Source organism: Microplitis demolitor, chromosome 2 (genome assembly GCF_026212275.2).
Source record: "Microplitis demolitor isolate Queensland-Clemson2020A chromosome 2, iyMicDemo2.1a, whole genome shotgun sequence".
Taxonomy (NCBI): domain Eukaryota; kingdom Metazoa; phylum Arthropoda; class Insecta; order Hymenoptera; family Braconidae; genus Microplitis; species Microplitis demolitor.
In genome coordinates, this window is record NC_068546.1 from 2935217 (window position 1) to 2953758 (window position 18542).

Genomic DNA, 18542 nt, shown 5'->3' on the forward strand with positions numbered 1-18542 from the left:
TGGACATATAAAACATATAATAATCATATATGAACATGTATGGATCAGATATGGTTAATTCTTAAATATAGGCATATATAAAGTATGTATGGATTATGTAACGATCATATATGAATATATATGGAGCAGATATTGCCATTCTTCATATATGGCACATATATAAACATATATGGACAGTTTTCATATTTGGGCATATGTAAAAAACATAGAAATATATATAGAGATAATATGTTTACTTTTTATATATGAGCATATAAGGACCATATATGGACATATAAGAATCGTATATGGACATATATAGAGCAGATATGACCATTCTTTATATATTGATCATATATGACTATGTATGATAAATTTTTATATATGGGCATATATGAACATATGTGGAGCTAATATGGTCACCTTTCATATACGAACATATAAAGCATATAAGGATCATATATGAACATATATGAATCAGATATTGCCAATTTTCACACATCGACATATAGAAAGTATACATTGATCATATAAGGAATATATACAGAGTATATATGGCTGTCCTTCAAATATGAGTGAATATGAACACATATGGATCAGATATGGTAAATTTGAATATATACCCATATATAAGTTATGTTTCACGGGTATATAAAAAATTTATCCATTATTTACAATTTTAACCATAATTCCATACTGTCCCTACATTGCTGTCTGCATAGTAATTTCTATTCAAATTTATTACGTCAAAAATACTCAACAATTCTTTAAGTACTTGTATAATTTCAAGGTCTTTTAAAAATAAAATTTCAACGATTTCATCAAGCGGATTTTTCATAACTCGACAAACTAATTTAATAACAGATCCTTGATTAAAAAATATATAAGGAATGGCATTTAATGAAGTTGTGTTATTAATTAAGTAGAAAAAAAATATATTCAAGTATTCCTGTTTATTTCAATAAGTTTTATTTAAATATTTATTAAGAGTTGGCAGTTTATGAGCAAGAGTTTTAAATTCCAGATGCTCTTAGTTAGAAATTATAAGCTCTCGTATTGCTGTAGCCGGAGATTGCGCAATTCTTGGCAGGCTATGCTATGAAATATGTGTGATGTGTGCTGTGTATTGTGTGTGTGCGCTTAATGTAGTATGCATGAGATCTCGGTCAATTTAAATACGTAGCACCCACGCAACTAGTACGCATATTTATCTCAAGAGATCGCTCGCATACCAATGCACTGAACGTACCGAGTTACGTACAGTTATTAAAACATACTCATAAACTAGATGTATTACGTTATGACGTGACTTTCATTGCTTCCATAATGCTTGATGTTATAGAATAGTTTTTTTTTCTTAAAGTTTTTTCTCAGTCACTCGGTTCTCTCTTTGTCCTTGTGAACATTAAGGCATACGTGAATAATGAGCGGGAGGCAGCGGGAAGGCGGAAAAAAGGATGAAAAAAAGTTTAGAGAAGGGAAGAAAATGGAAACGAAAGGAAAAAAAAAAAAAAGGAAATTGCTGCTGACGGCGAGGGAGGATGAAAAGAGAAAAAATTCAGGGGAGGGGGAGAGGAAGGTGAAGGGAGAAAAAAATTAAAAAGGATGAAGTAGTGAAAGACACGAGATTTTATTCCCAATGGAAAGTATATCCGGCTTTAAATTCAATTAAAATATTCTCAGCTATGAATTGTGTTGAGTTAAAATTTTTCCAAACTCATTTAGTGCGATTTGCACAAAAAATTATTTTACAAAGAGATAAAGAAGATTAGTTTTTTTTTTGTGCTTTTGCATGTCTGATTATATTTTTAATTTTATTTGCTGCAGTTTATTTTAGAAATTATTTTTAATTTATGTTAACGTTATGATTTTTGATGTTTTGTGATTTTAATAAGAAAAAAAATTACCTGGCTTTTGGAATTATAATTTTCTGTAAAAAAAATTCAAACGATTGAACGCAAAATCATGAATTAAATTTACAGAAAATAAAGGTGAAGTATGCGAAGAAAAATAAACAGTTAGTTTTCCTATATTGGCATGGTAACTATTACTATGCCAACATCGGAAAATTCTCATGGAAATATAGGAAAATTCCCTACAGAAATATAGGAAAAAACTATTATAAATAGTAACTTTTTCTGTAATAGTAAAAATTACTGTGTTCACACAATAATTTTTTCTATGTCAGCATAGGGAAATTCCCTATGGAAATATAGGAAAAAAACTATATTATTTAGAAACTTTTCCTATAATAGTAAAAATTACTGTCTCCAACGAAAAATAACATCTATATTGGCACAGTAATTTTGTCTATGTCAAGGAAATTTCCTATGGACATATAGGAAAAAATACTATGTTATATAGGAACTTTTCCTGTAATAGTAAAAATTACTGTCTCAAAAGAGAAATTACATCTATATTGGCACAGTAATTTTTACTATGTTGACACAGTAATTTTTTTCTATGTCAGGGAAACTTCCTATGGGCTTATAGGAAAAATTACTATGTTATATAGGAACTTTTCCTATAATAGTAAAAATTACTGTCTCACCAGAGAAATTGTTTCTATGTTAGCACAGTAATTTTTACAAAATTGACACAGTAATTTTTTCTATATCAACATAGAGAAATTTCGTATATAAATTTAGGATAAAATACTATGTTACATAGGAACGTTCCTTATAATAGTAAAATTTACTGTGTCCACATAGAATAAATTCCTACGCCAGCATAGGAATTGTTCCTATAATAGCACAGTAATTTTTCCTATGTCACAAAAGGAATAATTTCTATGTTGATATAGAAAAAATTACTGAATCAACAGAGTAAAAATTACTGTGCTAACATAGGAACAATTTCTATGTTACATAATATATTTTCCCATGTTCAGACTGAAAATTTGACTATGTCAACATAGGAATCTGACCGTGTGGTTCGAAAATTTTACAGGCTGATATTTAAAATGCTTATCAATCTATTATTAATCTATTTTATTTACTATCGTGATGCAATGGAATATATTCCTTTCAATTTATTACATCGCAACTGACTATCGATTGGCTAAATTGTAATTAATCAAGTTTCACCATAGATAATAACAATATATATTTTAAGATATTTAAAAATAAAATGTACATAAATTTAATGAAAATTTATTTAAATTAATAAATATAACGCATTCAAGATAAATAATATTCCCGGAAATGCAGGATGGGATTATATATTAATAATATAATCCTGAATCATACCAAGCGCTCGTGACACTACGAATTTGCGTATTCACTAGAGGATTCTCATTTATATGTGTATATGTACAATATATATATTTATATATATAGTGAGAATGCGTATAGCGTGTATGAACCGTTCGTTTCCGTTTTATAAATGTGTGTTTCAGCATGTCCCGTGCGACATTGCCTGCAGATATTCTGTCGCATTTCACAATTTCCCATCCCCCTCCCCTTTACACTTCAATTCTTTTGTATGTTCTACTATCCTGCCCTCTCGCGGTAGCGTCCCTGCAGCTCCAATAATTTTATTCAAAGGCATTAGGTTTTTCTTTCTTTTTTCTCCCTTGTTTTTCTGTTTTTTCTTTTATTTATTATTTTTTTTATTTACTCGTTTTTTTTATCTTCATGAAGAAACGTACTGATAAGGAGAAAAATATGAAGCCCAAGTACTAAGGTACTGTATCATAAGGACACTTTTTCTTTGTGTAAAGTAGGCGTCTCGACGACGTGCGAAGACAAGCGAGAAGTAGACCGAGAAAACTGCTAGAGGCAGAGGACAAAGGATTGTTAGAAACTGTATGAGATACGCTTCAGGACAAAGAGATCATTGAAGGTATACGCATTTTCCCAGAGTTTTTTTTTTTTTGAACTATTTTTTAGTTTTCAGTTTCTGTTTACGACAGTACTTATGATTATATTTCATGCGTTTTGTCAGGTTTTTTTTAAAAACAATCTTCTCTATTCCCGTATGGACTTATTTTTTTTTATGATGAAAATAGTCTGCTGAGATTTTTCGTAAAAATTTAATTAACTTTTTAGATCAATAAAAAAACCCTCGTCGAGATTCGAATCAGAAACTTTATAATTTGAACCTCGACAGTCATACCGCCAAAATTATGACAATTTTTTATTAACAAAAAAAGTTTGATTAGTTTTTTGGAAATATCTCTGTAAATATTGAACTATTTGAAAAATTGCAAGATACCTTTTTTGTAGAGCTTAAAATTTTCTACAAAAAAGGTATCTTGTATTTTTTTGAAAAACCGACTCGATATTGATATATTTGAAGTTAAAAATCAAAAAATTAGATTAGAATTATTGAGTTCAAAATTTCAAGCGATCAGGGAAAAAAATTGATGACAATTTTATTTTTGACAACTGCAAAATGACATTTTGATGAATTTGATATGGACAAGTTGAATTGCTTCTGTTATCAAAACGTAACAATGGTAGCATTTATTTACAACAATGTAGTATTTAGTCCAACATAAGCTGATAACAAAAGTTCCATTTGTATTTATTCCAAATATTTTTTATTTTTGTTTTTCATGAGAATGAAAAATAAATATACATGGTAATTAATTATTTCACAGATAATTTTTTTTTCAGCGTTTTTTATTAAAAACAAATATAAATAGTGTAATCGTATTACAACAGGAAAAACTCGGAATTTGTTTTCAACGAACTTTTTGTTGGATGAAAAAGGTAACGAACAAAAGCTACAAATAGGCGTGAGTCGAAGGTAAAAAATAAAAAAAGTAGTAAAAACATGCAATAGGGATCGTAATATTTTGATAAGCATAAAAAAAAAAAAAAATATATATATATATATATATATATATATATATATAATAATAAAATATTTATTTGGAAGTTTTAATATAAAAATTAAACTAAAAATCATTTTTTTTTTGTTAACATATTTCGGAAATTTTCAATTTTAAAACTGTGAGAAATAGAATGATGAAATTTTTGCCATGGCTGAAATTTTTTATTAAAATTTGAAAAATTATCGTAAAACACAAAGAAAGAAAAGGAAGACTTTTTTTTATACAATAACGCTATATTTTTCCATTAAACAGCTATCCATAAAAAAAGCCACAGAAAAGCCGTAGCATTTAAAAATATCAAAAATATGTATCTAGAGTTTTACATAAAAATTCCGAATATTTTTCAAGTTATAGTAATTTTTGTGACAGCGCGTCAACTGACCGTTGCATCGAATAAAAACTTTAAACGCGTTTTTCTCAAAACTACTTTTTTTGAACTGGTGGCATCTGTAATTTATATGAATATGAACCGATTTGCAATTTTTTTTTCCGTATTCGTTTATTCACTAGCTAATGTTTCACGTAGGGGATTTTGAAAATTTTGATTTTTAATATATTTTATAGCTGTTTGAATCCAAAAAAATGAGGAAAAAAAACGAAAAAATTTTTAATGTCACCCTTTTTTTTTCGAATCCAAATTTTCAAAATCCTCTACGTGGAACGATAACCACATGCGTACAGATTACAACGCCATTTGGTTTTTTTGTTTCTGATAATCCGTTTTTGAGTTAGAGATGACACAAAAATGCTTATAACTTTGTAATAACATGATATTTTTTAATAAAGATTTAGGAGAATTATCTTCAATATATACACAGAAAAAAAATATTGTTCTGAGAAGTATACTGTATAGTTACAGTAACAATACGCAATAGTTATCTACTAGATTGTTACTGCAACGATCTACTGTATCCTTCTGACAATAATACAGAAGATAGCTCTGAGATCTATACCGTATAGTTCTGAGCCTCATCTGACACACGTTTGGAAATTTTTATCATTAATAAATAAATGATTAATAAATAATTTTGATTAAATAAAATAATTTATAAAACTGATTTATCATTTGCAGTCTAAATAAATTTAAAATATAAATATAAAATATCTATTAATTTTTGAGGTTATATATAAATATATAAATATAACATAAATTTAATTAAGTAAATTAATATAAATTGATTTTTACATAATTTTCACAATTAAAATATATAGCAGTTTTATTAGATTGATCATTAGATAAATAATCAGTAAGGATATAGATAGTTAACAAATTTTAAAAAAAATGAACTTGAATTGTTATATTTGAAAATAGGCGCCAAAATGAATTTTTAATTGGGTTAGACGGTGGCGTGTGAAATGACGATTACAAAAAGTCGTATAGGGCTCACAGCTATCTAATAGATAGTTACAGGAACGATACAATATTTTTACCATAAGTATACGTATCGTTGTGGTAACAATCTACGAATTGCTATACTTTAGATCGTTCGAGGAACAATATTTTTTTTTCCGTGTACTTTATAAAACACAAAAAAAACCCCGATCCTCAAATTCCTTCCCGGGAAAAAAAGTTTTTATATGATCATATGTAAACATATATATATTTTTATACAATTTATATATAATCATATAAGAAATATATAAAAATCATATATGATTACATAAAAGCTTATATGATTTTATAAAATTTTTTTAAGAATTCATATACTCTTGTAAGGTCTTGATGAAAATTGATATAATTTTATATAAAGGTATATATAAATTTATTAAATTACTAGATAAAATTTTATATGCTTATATAAAATCATATATGATCATATAAAAGCTCATATGATCTTATAAAAATTTATATAATTTTATAAAAGTTGATGTGATTTTTTATAAGGTTATATATGAGTTTATAACATTACCAGATCAAATATTATAACATATATAAAGTTATATATGATGATATAAAAACTCATATAATCTTATAAAATTCTTATAGTAATTCGTATAATCTTATAGAATTTTTATAAAATTCCATGTTACTTTATATTAAGTTATATATAACATTATGTAATTACATGAGCACGTTTTAGATGGTGATAAAAAACCATGTAAGAGCATATATGATCATATGAAATCCTATATAACTTTATAAAATTCTTATAAGAACTCAGATAATTCATAAAAATTAATGTGATTTTATATAAAGTTATAAATAAATTTGTATAATTATAGAAGAGTTTAATAAGGTTATATAAAATCATATATGATTATATAAAAGTTTATATAGTTTAATGATTTTTATACATAAATTTCTATGGTCTCATAAGCAGGTTATCTTAAAACAACGTATAATTTTATATAAAATACATATGTGTTGAAATTTGATCATATTTGGTGCATTATTTATGTAGGATGTATCAATTTGATTATTTGATTTAAGTAATATGTCATGGATTGTTATACTTATAAGTATAAAGCAGGCCAGAGAAGCAAACGACGGACGCGCGATATTAAAAGTTGAACAGCATTGAGATAGTACTTTAGTTGCATGGGTGACCCCTGAGCAAAATAGCAGTTAACCGACAGTAAATTTTTTTTTATTTAAATTCATTCATGCATGATTATATATAATTACACATCATCGGATCCTGCCAATTTTTAGATCTAATCATATATAAGTTATTAGACAAATCCATTTTTTCCGGGTGTACATATCTTTATATGATTATATAAGACTCTATATGATATTATAGGATTTTATATGATTATATATGATTTTATAAAGTCATATAAGTTTTTATAGGACCAATTTCATTAAAAAACTTTATATAATTTTATATGAGTCACTTTTATATGATTTATATATGATCATATAAGAACTTTTTTTCCCGGGTTTATTACTCCAGTCAAAAAAATTCCCGAAAATCACCTATTTTTTCGATCTTCACAGTCTCTTGAAAATATTAATTCGAGACTAATTGGTAATTTTCTTTGGTAGCTCATTATAAGATAAGAATTTACAGTATGTGATTGATCTTTCAGCTGTAACTGTCTTAGTTTGTTCAATTCTGATTCGTTATTTGCTCCTAGTATTATAATAATAATAATGATAATAGTAAAAGTTGACAATATAATGCGTTTTAATGATTTCAATAAAGAGAAAAATGTTAACGACTTGTCATTAAAAATTGAGTGATGAGCGATAGCGTTAGTGGCCGAGTATGAAAGTCAAGTTGATAATTAAAAAATGTTTCAGAAAAAAATTAATAATCACAGTGTATATAATTTTTTATTAGCGCATGAGTCGGTAAGTAGAGGTATGTATACATATATATATTTTTTAATGATTAAATATCTCGTTACTGATGATACGACAATGATGAGCAGTCTAGCGTGTAGGATAATAATTATTTTCACGTACAAAGTACCCGTATACTGTGTGTCTAACGCACGTGAAACACATGAGAAGAGAATTATTGGGTTGATGGTGAATATGAGGAGAGAGGAATATTATGGAGGGTCAAATACTGTCCCCTCGTGTGTCGGTTTACCGACTCAACATTATCGGAGTCGTGGTCATAAAAAAATAGTATATTGTTATTTGGTGTTAAAGTTTTATTAAATTGGGATTGAGAGAAAAATCACCGTTAATAAATAATGAGTATGGAGAGATGGAAGGTTCGTTTAATGATGGTAATAAGTAGATTTATATGGGGATGATGATATCGAACCATTTTTTATATCATGAGAAATAAGTGGAATTGATGGATTTTCTGTTGCATTTTAGTGTAATTTTAGTGTGAGATTTGTAAGAGATTGAGGATTTGGCCACTGGTGATTTATATTTGAAGTATTTTTATTGGACAGGAGAAAAAGACGTTTTACTGGACTGGGATTTGGCGAAATCTGGATTTTATTTTATTTATCCATTGGGTTTTTTTAAAAATAAATTTTGGTAGAGTGACGATACTGTGATTCGGCGAGCAGATTGAATCGCTTTTAAATCTATTAATTATAACTTCGGGCGCTCATCAGATCGTTGTTTTTAATCCAGGTATTGCTGATGATATAAATATCATTTGTAGCTAAATAAATAAATAGTTGATAGATTTGTAAAATAAATATTATTTGACTTGGAATATACTGCAATATATGCTGGCCGACTTTGCCCGTTCTGACCGAAATCACTCTGATAAACAGACACTAGCGCCACCACGAACAATTTTTTTTTATAAATAAATAATTCAAGTAATAAATATATTTATTGACAACTCAATGATAACCTAGTCAGGATATCAAACTTTCAATTTGTGATAAATAGTTTTTTTTTAATTAAAAATAATTGAACGTATTTCGTTTCTAGCCAGTGTTACTTTCTCCCCAAAATCGTTTGTCAAACAGTTTTAACCTCGCAAATAAACTCTATCAGAATTATAAAACAAAATAACTTGATTTTATTTACATAAAGTGTCTGATATAAAATAACATTTATTATTTAAAAATAATTATCAAAAAAAATTTTCTAATTTTTTCAACGGCCTATTTTGCCTCACTTTCTTCTGTAATTAACAATTATAAATTTTAAAAGAAAAAAAATTTAATTAAATTTTCTTAGCACTTTTTCAAATGAAAAAAATGACCATCTTATAAAACAGTATTAATTTATAAATAATAACAAAAAAATAACGATTTTAGAAGCCGTACTTCATAGGATCATACTTCAGGGTCATCTGGAGATGATACAGAAATAATAAATCCGGTTAATTGAATATTTTAAGTGTTATCGTGAGTGCGTACATGCAAACATACGCACGGAGCAACGAAACCGCGTTCGATTCGCGAAGCGAAAATAATATCACAGTCAGCTTACAATTAAAAACCACTATGGCCTTCCCTAATGACGTTAATTATACGATGTAAATTTAATAATTAATTTTAATTTATTATTAAACTTTAATTAATAACTATATTAAATATATTTATAGAAGTATATAAAATTTATTTTCACTCACCAAAATAGTATATCAATAGCACTGGTTATCGATGCGTAATCCTGAAACGTAAATAATAAAGTATATTAATTAATTAATTCCAATGCATAACTATATATATATATATATATATATATATATATATATATATATATATATATATATATATATATATATACTATAATAAGTTTTATTTTTTTTTTAACAAACAATTACGATGTTCAACTTTATATTTTTAATTTTTTTTTAATTTTTGTTACACGAGTATATTTATTTTCATTTTCATTAAAAAAATACTCTCATATATCCTGACCTAAATATCATATCATGAATACTTCATTGTCTTCATGTATGATTAAAATCTATACATATATATATATATATATATATATATAAATGAAAAATTCATCTTCAGAAGTGGATAAATTTTCATATCTACTTGTCCATTAATATCGAAATATATATGTACTGATAAAGCTATTCTGTTATCGCAGGTATTATAAAATATTTAAAAATATAAATAATTTTTTTTATTTTCTTCAAAAACAGTTTAATCCATCAAAAATATTATATCTACTTTATGGATTTAAATTGATATATCTTTTATCCATTGGCTACTTTTTACATTCCATTTACCAGTTTAATTAGCGAATGAATTTAATAAACGTAGAAGCTTTGTATTTTCATAACTTTTAATCCCCTTGGTTAGTACAAGGTACAACAAAACTAACAAAATACAATATTTATACACGTTAACAATATTCAATCCTATTGTATAAGTTCGTTCCGATAGATTACATTTTATCATTATTTCCAGATTTTATTATTTATTTACAATAATTGTAGAAAATGTCGTTATTTTAATAAAATATCACGTGTATGTTATCGTTTTTCATTCTGACAAAAGTAACGGAGATAACACTAAAATGAAATCAATTATGGAGAGGTTGAATGGAATTTTAACATAACAATGCTCACTAACAAGTTATAGTATTGATAAATTTCATTAGATATCTGATAAAATAATTTATAAATGATTGGAGAAAATAAATGTTGGAAAGTCCAAAAGCGACACCTCAATCGCTCATTTGATTTTTAATCATTACTTTTGTTTTATAATATTAATTTTTTTTTATTATGAATTTTTATTCAATTTATAAATTATTAATTTGATTTTTTTATTTATTATTTTCAGTTTAATATTTTTTTATTGACATTTTTTTTAAATATCCCGCCTTTTTGTCTTAGATGTCGCTCTTTTTTTTCAAACCTATACTGTTACGCTAGTGCTGCCGCCAGTAGTTGATGGAGAGAAAAAATGAAAAAAATAATAACCACAGTAAAAATAAAAATGGCGGCTAAATTTTTCATTAATAATCAGTTTTACGTTTTTAATTAATTACAATTAAACTAAAAGGATTTAGATAGTGATTTTCCATAGGGTTCTTGTGATAAAAAATACAAAGATAATAAAAAAAAAGTTGGGCCGATTAATTGTGTCTATCGAGAGTTATCGTGTCTACGAAGTTTCGTACGTAGCAATTGACAGCACTGGTTTCTTGAATTAAAATAATTTATTTAAAACTAATAAAATAACGAATCGACTTAATATTAGGTTCAAATTGTTCCTTAATAAATTCTCTATATGTTAGTACACAACTTTACCTACTTTGGTGTAATTTAAAGAGTGTAGAAATATTTTTGTGTGACTAAAATAGTGGGAAAAACCCGCTTATAATGCACCCTCTGGGCTTCGCGCTTGAGGTGTGCAGAATATAAATTTTTTTTAAAAGATCTATAAAAGGCTTGAAGCCCACATTAGCCCAGTTAATGCAGAGAGAACCTTTTAGTAAAAAATTAAACAAAAAGTTTGGTACTGTAAGGACATTTAGGGCACATCTAAATGTTTAACATGCGCATTGTAAAATATAGAACTCGATAGCATGAATAGAAAGTGCCATTTCTGTTAATAAAATGGTAAAAGTTTAGTTACTGGTTGAAAGTCGTCATTGCACCCGAGTTGTTAGGTTATTTTTGCTGAAAAATTTTTTCCATGTACAAAACGAGTTTGCTAGTTCGGAATTACACTACAATAGTACGAACAATAAAATTGAATAAATGTCCCAAATTAAAGTTTAAGTGATACTTAAATTCAATTAGGTGCTGGCTGAATTCTATTTTAGTACTTTTAAGTCCTCGAATGCTAGGATTTTACAAGTTGTAGCAATTTTTAGAAGTCGAGTCTGGTCAGAATCTAGAAATCTTAACATAGTGTATTTAGATTCTTCTATGCACTCTAACAACTTTGCCAGAACCTTTCTAACTACTTTTAGAACCTACTGATATTTAATTAAAAAATTATAAAAAATTATTGTAAATTTTTATTTTTTCTTCTACGATCTTCAGAGATCCTCAGGATCCTAATATGATCTCTTAGTATTCGGCTATGTACTTTTATAATTTATTTTTATATAAAACCAAATATTTTTTACGGGACTAAGAAAAATTTAGGCTGTGTGAGACTTTAAAAAATTCAGAGTGTATACAGAAATTATATCATTATGATAATTTTTTATATAATTTAAATACTCGTCCATTATATCAAAAGGAAAAATTGATTCAAAAGTATTTTAAAAATTATATTAATAACTAAGAAATTTTATAATAATTTAGTATTAAACTCGTCTTCACAGTATCCAATTATCAAGATCAATAAAATTGATTTATTCTTTTGAATTTCCCTCTTCACTATTCCAATCATTTAAAAAATTTACAGTTACAAAAAATAAAGAATTTAATAGAACCTCGAAAGATTATAAAATAGAGTCTAACTAGGCGCTAATAAGTCCGCTTAAAATTTTAAGTAAAGCCTCGTCAAGCTCTACCAGACACCGTAAGCATCTTTAGTGAGCTTGAATAAGTTCTAATACCTGCCGAAATTATAAAAAGCAAAGCTTACTCGTTCCCAAACAGAACATCCTTTCTGTTCCTTTGGTTCTGGATTCCCTTGACGTCCTACAGAACATAGATCCGCAGAACCTTAAGGACCTAAATTTCGTAGGGATATTCATGACTAAATACAACCATATGCTAAATAAACAGTGTCAATGATTTAAATATATAAAGCACACGGACACAATGAATGATTTATGAAAACAAAGGAAAATACCGGAGTTCTCAAATTTCCTTTGACCCAACAATTATTGTTAGTGATGTTTTGTGCGGGCGTGGGTTTGAGTTAGCTGGCTTGATAGAGTGAGAGACTTTAGTAGCATAGTACAGAATCATTTGTAGCAGGTGGTGGTTTGTATTCGATAAAGCCAGCCTCGCTAAAACGGATTTGCATACTCTCAATGCATATGCATAGTAAACTTGACCAATCAGAGTTGTGGAACAAGCCCTAGATGTTGGATGTTACGTTTCGTATTCTACTGTCTATCTATATTCACATCTGCATACATATATTCATATATTTATCCATATATATCTATGTATATAACCCACAGTCTGAATTTGCCGAGTATTGGTATGTCCCAGGTATTGCTTTTACTATTACTAAATAACCGTGTTTGCATGCATCACATATATGTGTATTTAAGAGTGTGTGTCGGTGTGTTAAACACCACGGCAGAAGTGATAGGTTCAATTTAGAAGGGATGACATTATGGACGCGTTAATAACCAATCGAGTGACGTTGTGTCGTCATCGATGGCGCCCAAAAATGCCATGGCAAATTCAAACGATAAATGAATCACGCGTTAATCTAAAACTTCACATTAAAATCATCGTCATCATCACTCCCATCATTTTATGCACCAAATTTATACCAAATTTCGTATAAATCAATAATATATCATTATTATCATTATTATTTACATTTAGATTGATACACAAATTTGTTTTTCAATCATAACTTTTAAACCATCAAATTTATGTTAAAATACGCTAAGTTCTTTGTTGTAGGAAATTTTGTCCTCTACAAATTGTTTTCTATACATTTTCATCGAATCTTCAATAGTTTTGCTAAAAATTTTATTTTTAATGTAAGAAATCGAAATTAGGCTTAAATAAATTACATAAATTTTTGTTATTATCTTTAAATTAGAATTCTGGCGAAACTACTGAACTTACGACAAAAATGTACTGAGATAATTTTGTAGAGAATTGAATTTTCTACAAAAAATGTCTATATGATATATAACGTAGATTTGATAGTTCACTAAATATTTGAATTTGAAATAATAAATTTGACCATTATGAAAATTTTTTGATTTATTTTTAATTAATTTCCATATATATGAGCGGAAATGATTTATATTATTATTATTTAGTTGTAATTACGTATTACTTAAGGAATGATTGATTTAGGCAATTCATTTTAATTGGATATGTAATTAATGTTATCAAATCCCGATAATTAAATAACGATGAAAATTGATTACTTAAACTAGGTCATTAAATAATGGTATTCATATATTTTTCAACTCATCAAATGTAGGTCATGGATGTTATTTTCAAAGTATTGATTTATGAGTTTTCAGTTAAATTTATTCCCGTTAATATAAAAAGTTTTTGAGTTTTGAAAACTTTAAAGCTGTCGTTTCTTTAAAATAAAATGTCAATAGGATATTTTGAAATAAATATTTAAAATATCCCGGCTGGTATTGTAGGATGACAATTTTAATAGTTATGGATGTGTGAGATATAAAAGAGATCGTATTCCACAGAACAGTGTTGGTACGAATGTGTGGATCCGCAGGACAAGCTGCCATTATTTATACCAACGTAAATCAGGATCGATCGATTAGCTGTCAGTGTCGACACCACGTACGTTTGTACTCTCTAACGCCCCCAAAAACCGGGTGAGAGTAACAGAGAAAGAGGGAGATATAGTGTGCGTGTAATGCTAGAATATTGTAGTATGTGTACACAGGACAGCAATCGTTTCTACTCGTATGTCACACCAAGGACATTCAAATTTCACGCTTCGTTGTGCTATTTTTTTTTTTTTTTAGTTCAATACGACAAAATACATTACAATGCGTACGTTAAAATTACTCTAATACTGTGATAACTTTTTTTTTTTGTTACTATTATTTCGTTATCTAGAGTAAAAAGCTTCCATACAAAAGTGTACAGTCTTGTTGTAATAAAAGTACTAATTTAAATTTTTGTAATCCGTATTCAAAATTCGCGCCATTTAGCGCCTAGAAATATCAAACATAAAACAGTGGGTAATAAAGATAAGTGTTCAAATTGTGACGTCATCGGCTGTGCAAAATAGATGTTTTTGATACATGTATGAAAAGTTAGAGATTCCGGCAGGCTTGAAGTGACGTCATGAGTCTGAGGTTAGGGCGCATTCTTAACAAAGTTGGGTGAGTAAGTAAAGGGTCGAGTCTGGATATACTTAACGAAGTCTAGTTGAAAAAGTGTTATAACCTCACAAATCTTGTCACCAAGTCTACCTTTGAACACAACATATCGAACAATATTTTTGTAATAGCAATGGCGGAAGCCTAATATGCTAAGAATAGCATACTCTCTAAACATGAATAAGTGAATATTCACTAATTTCAAGTGCAAACCGAATCACTAATTTTAAAAAGTGGTTCGATTAGCACTCAGAATTAGTGAATATTCACTCATTTCATTTATTCATGTTTAGAGGGTATAATGTTTCGTTTTTCAAAAGATCATTCAATAGCACAGAAGAAAAATCAAAATTCATGATTACAACGTTAGATTAGTTACAAAAATTCACTTTGACCAGATTTTTTAGATAGATCTGTAGCCATCTAGCGGGTGATTGAAAAAGTAATGTAATTTCCGGTGCACTAGAGTATTTTCGAGTATCCATGCGGGAATTTAGAGACAGATACAGAGAGAAAAGTCATTTTTCGATACTTCTACAAAAAAAAATGACTAAACTATAGTTGACTTCCATAGCAAGCATTACAAAAAATATTTTTTAGTTGCACATTCTATAGACTAGCGTGACAAAAATATCGAAATAACTCATTGAGTCATCTAGTGGCAAAATTTTTCATCATATATTTATAAGCGCCCTTTATTACCTGCCGTCTTTAGGCAACTCATTGTACTTTTCGAGTATTTCTTTGTAAAGGTAATGTATACATCTACTTTTATAGACTATTAAAAATGTATAAATTGTTCATAAGTGACAACTGTTTATATAAATTTATTAAGATAGGTATTGAATAATTAATTTATTAAATCATCAAAAAATTTGTGGAAAAAAAAAAACTTTTTTTAGGTTATTTTATGTCGAAATTGTGTTTCATAACAATTTCTCCTAAATTTTAGAAAATAGTTCGTAATCACTTTGAGCCAAAATTTTTTTTTTAATCAAAATTTTGACCGCAATGACCAGAGTGGTCATTTTGCCCCGTTCTTCGTTAAATGATGTAAACAAATATTTAAAAAAAATTTTTTTTTTCAATATCATACCTTAGTTCACTCCAGGACCCTCTATAAAAATAAAAAAGCCTAATTTTTAAAAATACCAGACCTAATTTCGAAACGATAATTTTTATTAAAATTTAATGACATCCCACAAACAAAATTTATATTTTCGTAATTCAAAAAATTACGTCCGCAAAAAAAAACGATCAATCGCTCTAATAACGTTTACGTAAGTTTTTACTCTCAACAAATAGCAGTTTGAAAAGAAAAAAAAATCCTAACAGCAATAAAAAGTAAAATTACCGTCGAATAACAAATAAAAGAAAACCCAGTTACTACAATATAAATTTATATTTTCACCTAATTCCACAATGTTTACCACTCAGTAACTTGTTCTATAAGATTTACGTTATCTTGTACATCATCCCGACATATATAACATAAGACACTTAATCCACTTTTATCGCGGTAAGAGTACAAAGTTTTTTGGTGAGCGAGAAAAGCATCAGCGGTAAAAGAATCGAGCCCAAGTCCAAGTAGGAGTGAGCTTTCCCTACATCTATACTACAGTTTTCCGAGTCTAGTGTGTTATATAACAAAGTACATTTATTTAAGTTCACTCGATGAAAGTTTGGATGAAAGCTGGATGAGTTAGTTCACCGAGGTTTTTTTTTTTTATTACATTTTATTATTATACAGTCGTGGAAAGAATAAAAAGATAGTATGGCGTTAGTGGTGACGGAAGAGAACAGAGTACTACTCAGTCCAGGATCCAAAGTCCGGAGGTTTAAAAAGGACGACAGCCAGCGGGCATCAAACCACAGGCTGACCACCTGTGCTAGGATTTACTTTCCTCTGCTCTTTCTCACCCTCATTTATCATTTTTTTTCTTTCATTTTGTTGACGTGTCCTTTTTTTTACGGTTTATAGCTCTCGGTTATTTCTTTTGAGAAGAGCGCCTGCATTGACCGGCTGCCTTGGCCGAGTTTCGTGGTCGCAACCTTCCGTCTAACAGGTCACTCCTTCCTCCTTTTTTCTCTCTCTCTCTTATATCAAACCAGCGATCCGTGTCTTTAAAATTATAAGAGCACCTGCCGGTAACAGGTGATACCTTAGGGTTTCATGTTTATCTAATTTCGTTGCCACGTGCCTTGTTTATTGTATTTACATTATTCACTGACATTTATTGTTGATATCCATTTGTTATATCACAAGTTCTCTAAATATTTTATAAATTTACGAAAAAAAAATTTATTCGTCGAACTACAATTTAAAAATTTCACTAAATTGAAGAGTTACCAGATAATCAACAAAAAAATTGATGAAGTCGCGTCAATTAGGGAATGGGGGAGGGAGGGGGGTGAAGTGGCCCCATTTTAGAATGGCCCCCTTTCAAAAAATTATTAAAAAAAAAAATTTGTTCTGACATTCTCATATTTATTGAGGACTAAATCGCTTATGTGCAAATTCACTGACCAAAACAAGTTGGACCCATGTCAAAATTTTTTAAAATTTATTGCCTGTGTATTTCTATTTTTCAGAAGAAAATAACGCAAAAAAAAATAACAAGAATTTATTAATTTCCAGTTTACATGCAAAGTAAATTAAGTCTGACCGGAGTATGGGGGTGAGTATAAGTCGAGTTACTAATTCCAAAAAGACTTATATTTTTATTCGCCCCTTTGGTTTTAATAAAGAGGGAACTTCCTACAGCCAAAAAGGCGTCTGATATTTTTTTTTATTGTCAATTATTTGGTAGACTTGTTTTGGCGCTAAAAATTTGAAAAAAAATTTTGAAACGCTTAAAGGGGGAAGACTCAAATTATATGCCCTTTTGGCTTTCAAAATTTTTTTTTAATTTTTAGCTTCAAAATACGTCTCGGAAACGACTGGTCATATAAAAAAAAAATTATACACCCTTTTGAAATTAGTGGCGCGAAATTTAAAAAATTTTTTTAATTTTTTTGTAATTGATGTTCGAAAAAAAATCCGAAAATTACTAATTATAAAAAATTTCGTAAACTGATATTTTCCAGACAATAAAGTTTTAAACAGAACATCTTACCCCCCCCCCCCCCTGTTTCTTAAATAAAATTATTGTGAGTAATAATATAAATTAGAGATGAGAAAAATGGACGCACTAAAATTTATCTATAAATTAAAATTATAAAGAAAAAAATCTAAAATATGCAGACTGTCACCTGAAATATCTGTAAAAAAAAATCAATTTATTAGAAGTTGTGATTAATCTACTAGCGATACCGTTCGCAAGCTTTTCGATTGTGGAAAAGTAAATTTAATGAGAGTGAAAATAA

General features: G+C 28.1%; 1 long non-coding RNA gene across 1 annotated transcript in view; it reads right to left on the bottom strand.

The window, feature by feature from the left end:
• Positions 1-18542, bottom strand: part of LOC128669015 (uncharacterized) — an 88537-nt gene that overhangs the window by 37109 nt on the left and 32886 nt on the right. Inside the window, exon 3 of the long non-coding RNA XR_008404570.1 lies at positions 9823-9863. This is a non-coding gene — a long non-coding RNA (uncharacterized LOC128669015). The remainder of the gene's footprint in view (positions 1-9822; positions 9864-18542) is intronic.